General features: G+C 39.5%; 1 long non-coding RNA gene across 1 annotated transcript in view; it reads left to right on the top strand.

Moving 5' to 3' along the window:
- The window catches only part of LOC138050486 (uncharacterized), a 3,026-nt gene extending 1,884 nt beyond the window's left edge, over window positions 1-1,142 (top strand). The window contains exon 3 of the long non-coding RNA XR_011132631.1: window positions 205-1,142. This is a non-coding gene — a long non-coding RNA (uncharacterized lncRNA). The remainder of the gene's footprint in view (window positions 1-204) is intronic.
- The last annotated feature ends 4,123 nt before the right edge of the window (window positions 1,143-5,265 follow it).

Genomic DNA, 5,265 nt, shown 5'->3' with positions numbered 1-5,265 from the left:
GTAAAGGAAAAAATCCATTTCAGAGTCAACTGTCAATAGCCATTGAATACATGTAGATCAAGCTAAAATTAGAAGCCATTAAAAGAAAAACTTTGTCATTTCAAGGTCAAAGAAGAGTTTTACTTAGTTACTTTATTCCACTTTACATGTATCTCTGAAAACGAGATCATTCACATTTTGATGTATTTCATTGAAACACGCCAGGTTGGCTTGGAACAAGAATCAGCAACCAAGAAAGGAAGAACCTCAAACAATATGCGCTCCAACACTTAAATAACATTTAGGTACTTTAAACAAACTTCTGAAAACACAAGCTAGTTAAATTTCCCCCTAATTTTATTAGAAGTAATTGTGATTACGTGTTTATCACATAAGGGCAAAATTTTCTTGTCACTGTCGAGGCACATCGAAAACGAGTTGGGCAACGGATTAAAAAGCACTTTTCGATTGCATTTTAGAGCAAAACAAACAAACAAATCAACTTTTTCTTTATGTCCAAAAGAGTACAGATAATTGTTATTTAATTCCGGTTGACAATAAAAATTCAATTTTTATTCCTGAACAAAGGAAAAACCGATTAAACCACTTTTTGAATAATTTTTTCATCCCTGCTGAGGAAGGCAACAGCAGTTGCCGAAACGTCCAACACAATATTTTAGCCAGTGTCAACCTTTTTTATTATATTTTCAAACCTCTCTTAGTTTTTCTAATTCTTACCAGGCCAAAAAGAACCTAAACTGTGCCAAACATTCCTTACAAGTGCATTCGTTGCAGAGAAATGTACTGGATTCAAATGTAAATTAATATATATGGCGTTGAGAGTTCGGTTATAATAGTCAGACAAAATAGACAGCAATGACAATTAAGAAAACTCGCCAATAATGTCTGCTGTAGGCTGTGGTGTGGGATTGTTGAAATATGCCAGAATCTCTGTCAACACAATTACAAGAAGGAAAACATGACCTGAAAGACCTGAAAGACCTGAAAGCCAACCATTGTAAATAAGTTCAAGAAGGATTACGGTTTTGCAAACGTTGGTCGTGTAGCACTTATATTTGAACAGACTTACCTGATTAGAGTGTAATGTGAAGTGCTAAGTTTCTACCCATGTAAACCATGTGAGCATTAGCCCTACTAATGGAAATGGGCCCACACTAGGACAGAGAAAAACTCTGACCAGGGTGGACACCCATTTCACTTCCATAATACTCTGCAAGCACTAGATGACACCAGCTCTTTACCATTAATATCCATACTGCTTTGGTACCACACCCATCTGCAAAAAGCAGGCAAGTTTGAGCAAAAGAATCTTCACTGTTACTAGACATGCAAACCACTTCTGCTTTAAGACCTTCAATATTTCTTATTATTGCATCATGTTTTTCTTACAAATAATATCTTTACCTTGGTAGACTTCTCAGGCATCTGCTTGCTATGCTTGTGTGGAATGTATTGTATGTAGACATCCTTTAATGGCTTCAGTGTATCAAAATACTCCACTAACACTCTGGATACAAGAACAATAATTATAGTTGAATGTTTGTCTTTGCAAATCACCAACCTTACATGTACATTTGATTAGGCAAAAAACTGCAATCAGAGATTTGTGATAAGTCACACAGTGGGCCCTCATGTGCCAGAGAATTGCCGGATACCCTGTTGGCAAACATCTTATGATTCACCCAGTGAAGCGTCTCTGTTTTGTTTGGACATGGTCATGTTCTTTGTATTGCCATTTGGTGATGCTTTAAAGATTCCTTTGCTTGCAACAAAACTTTACCTTGCAAGCATTGCTCTTCACATGTGCCAGAGCAGACATGTGCAACTCTAGCTGCTTGTTCATTCAGTTCTTTTAGCTTGGAGTTCTCTGCTGTTGTGGTTTCCTTTGCATCTTTGAGTGGTTGATCATGCTTGACTGCCAGGACATCAAGTTTAGACAAGGCACATCTGTTTGTACATGTAACTTTCAGGTTCGCTAGTCAGGTCAGAGTGGCCTTTGAAAAAAGGAAATATAAAACACTTGACTTCAGGTCTTTAAAGCACATGAACTTCTGATAAAAGCTCTGATTCAGATGGCAAAACTACTTAGCTGCTATTATACACAATTAATTTTTACATCAACATTCTTTGATAAAAATATTTTTAGTTGTGAAATGAGGAAAAAGCAACATACCTCCATGGAGCCAGTCTTGATAAGCAGCACTCCAAGAATACATGTAGTTGCAGTAGCATTCATTTGCAAATTACGCTGTTTTAACAACACAGACCTACCAACAGCAGCACTTGGCAGCCACTTCACATCTTGCTTGCTTGTTGAAACATGTGTCATTAGGAAAGAAAGAACAGTGGGGCTAGTCAAAGCTAGGTCATCCTTCCCACATTTCCTCAGTAAAGATGGGTTTTGTCTTGAACAGAGACCGTTCACTTTGTTCAATAAGATCTTCAGAACATTTTCGACAACATATTTAGTCACAACTTTGCATTTGACAACTGCATTTGCGACCCTTTGCGGTGGACCATATGCAGGAGCCTTTCCTATGGCCTCATAGTCCTTTTCAAGTGTTCCGTTCACGGTTTTACTCTGATATGCAATTGTAACCTTGACAGATGTGGCAGCAGCAATGCCATTACTTGGTTCAAATGGTCTACATGATGTAACTGTATAACCACCGTGACATTTAGGCATAGAGGTCAAGAATACCTAGTTATGGCAGATAAGGAAAAACAAGAAACCTGAAATCTACGACTGGTCCTACAGTTATTCCTTGGCCATACAAAGAAGTGCAAGTGGTAGGGACTCTAGATGGAGTACAACTGCTTGGCACGATGGCAGGGAACTTCAGTGATTTCATCATACCACCGCGCCGAGCGGAGGACTTTTGAGAGAATTTGTCATGCAATACACGTGACACAACAGTTGATTGTTGTAGTTTTTCTGCAACAAGGCCTTCCTCTGCTGTTGAATCCTTTTGTAGACGCTTTGTTCGTAAGCCACCTTTATCAAAGTCCTTTTTAATCTCGTCTTTGAGTGCGAGAAAGGTACTTGATAGTTTTCCAAAACAAAGAAGTCGCTTGTAACAGTGCGGAGCACAGATGAAAAGATTGCTTGACGAAAATTCTGTCAAGCCGCAACAGTTGATTGTTGTAGTTTTTCTGCAATGAGGCCTTCCTCTGCTGTTGAATCCTTTCATAGACCCTTTGGTCGTAAGCCACCTTTATCATAGTCTTTTTTAATCTCGTTTTAAAGTGCAAGAAAGGTACTTGATAGTTTTCCAAAATAAAGAAGTCGCTTGTAACAGTGCGGAGCACAGATTAAAAGATTGCTTGACGAAAATACTGTCAAGCCAATGTCAAAAGCACTTTCAATAATAACTTTTTCCAAAAATTCGAACTCTGTCTTTACCCAAGGTAGAATCACAAAGAAAACAATAAATAATCCCTCCGAACAGTTACATCCATGCATAGAGTGAGAACATGGAATACGATGAATACGATCTGGCTTTATCAAGTGCATCAGCCTCAGCGAGAGCCTCTCCCTCCACACGAGTATACCGTGATTCGGCAGTGTGGGTGAAACAGCTTCCAACAAGGATTATCTTCCAACCTGTATGGCAGCAGACGGGCTCAGCAGATGGACTTTGGCAGTGATTTTGGAAAAGCCAGTACCTGATACCATCTTGTGACCAGTCAGTGGCCAGGCAGGTCATTTTGGATTTATCAGATGCAAAACGCCTCCCTTTATTTCACTGCTGATCGTGGATTTGGATTCCTCAAAGAGTAAATTAAATTGTTGGTTTAGTTCACTGTCCCAGCAGAATGGTGTGCCTGGTTTGAGGAGCTGGGTGGGTTTTGGTGGTGACAGCTGACGACATGGGCAATCACCTGAAGAGCTGATTGCGCTGTTGGGTGTGTGTGGTTCAGTGGCGGGTGGGGGTTTCTGTTCAGTTCTGGGCAAATCAATGTGTTGGAGTGGAGGACCTCTTTCTTGGTTCGAGTCATTTCACTAGATAGGGCAATCAAAATAAATAGGAAACACAAATAATATATATATAAATTGGTAATATGCGGAGCTCTCGGAGCTCTTGGATGCACAACCTTCCGCCATGACAGTCAGCGCATGTCTCAATTGCAGGTTCGAGCTTATCAAACCTCTCTTAGTTTTTCTAATTCTTACCAGGCCAAAAAGAAGCTAAACTGTCCCAAACATTCCTTACAAGTACATTCGTTGCAGAGAAATGTACTGGATTCAAATGTAAATTAATATATATGGCATTGAGAGTTCAGTTATAATAGTCAGACGAAATAGACAGCGATGACAATTAAGAAAACTCGCCAATGATGTCTGCTGTAGGCTGTAGTGTGGGATTGTTGAAATATGCCAGAATCTCTGTCAACACAGAATTGCAAGAAGGAAAAATGACCTGTAAGCGAACCATTGTAAATAAGTACAAGGAAGGATTACGGTTTTGCAAACGTTGGCCGTGCAAATCAATGTGGTGGAGTGGAGGACCTCACCCAAAGTGGGGAAGCATGAAGATATCAGTCCTAGTGCTGTCCATGTCTCCTGACTCAAAAATAACTTGTCAGCATGGCTGGTCACATACAAAATTTGCCAAGATTCAAGTGTCTGACCAGATTTGGAGCATCTGGGTGGTAGCAGTGAGGGTGACGGAAGGCTGAGGCTGAGATGCCTGTCAAACCCAGCAGTCGCTAAGGTCGTGGCATACAGTACTGTGCAAAAGTAATGAGAAGAAATTTCGACAAATTTCTTCTTTTCGTGTGCCTCGTAAGTCCACAACAAATTTAGACCACTGTGATCACAAATATTGTTGTTGATTAGTATAGCCAACGCTGAACCATGTTTCTTTTGTTTTTTACCACAATATTCAACGCCAAAGAAAGTGTTTTTTTCAGAGTGTGACCAATGTCATGAATCAAAGAAAGAGCAAGTGTTGTCCATAACTTTCTCACAGTATGATTGCTTTATTTCCCAAAATGAGCATTCCTGATTGGCTATTAAATTGTGTGACACATTGACAGGATCATGTCTGGACCAAATAGGCTCTTGAGGTTGTTTATAAATGCAGATGCGAACATTCTCTTATTTACTTAAATGAAGACTTAAAAGTGAAAGATGCAAGTGAGAATTTGTTTTACATGGATTGTTGGCTGATTGTTATTAAAGGATCAGTGGCTACTCTAGTTGAATATGGTCCAGTCTATATTTTGTTTTTCCAGGGAATGAAAATAATGGATACCATTTCT

Source organism: Montipora capricornis, chromosome 6, assembly GCF_036669925.1.
Source record: "Montipora capricornis isolate CH-2021 chromosome 6, ASM3666992v2, whole genome shotgun sequence".
Lineage (NCBI taxonomy): Eukaryota > Metazoa > Cnidaria > Anthozoa > Scleractinia > Acroporidae > Montipora > Montipora capricornis.
The sequence above is the reverse complement of the archived record's forward strand: the minus strand, read 5'-3'. Positions and strand labels throughout refer to the sequence as shown.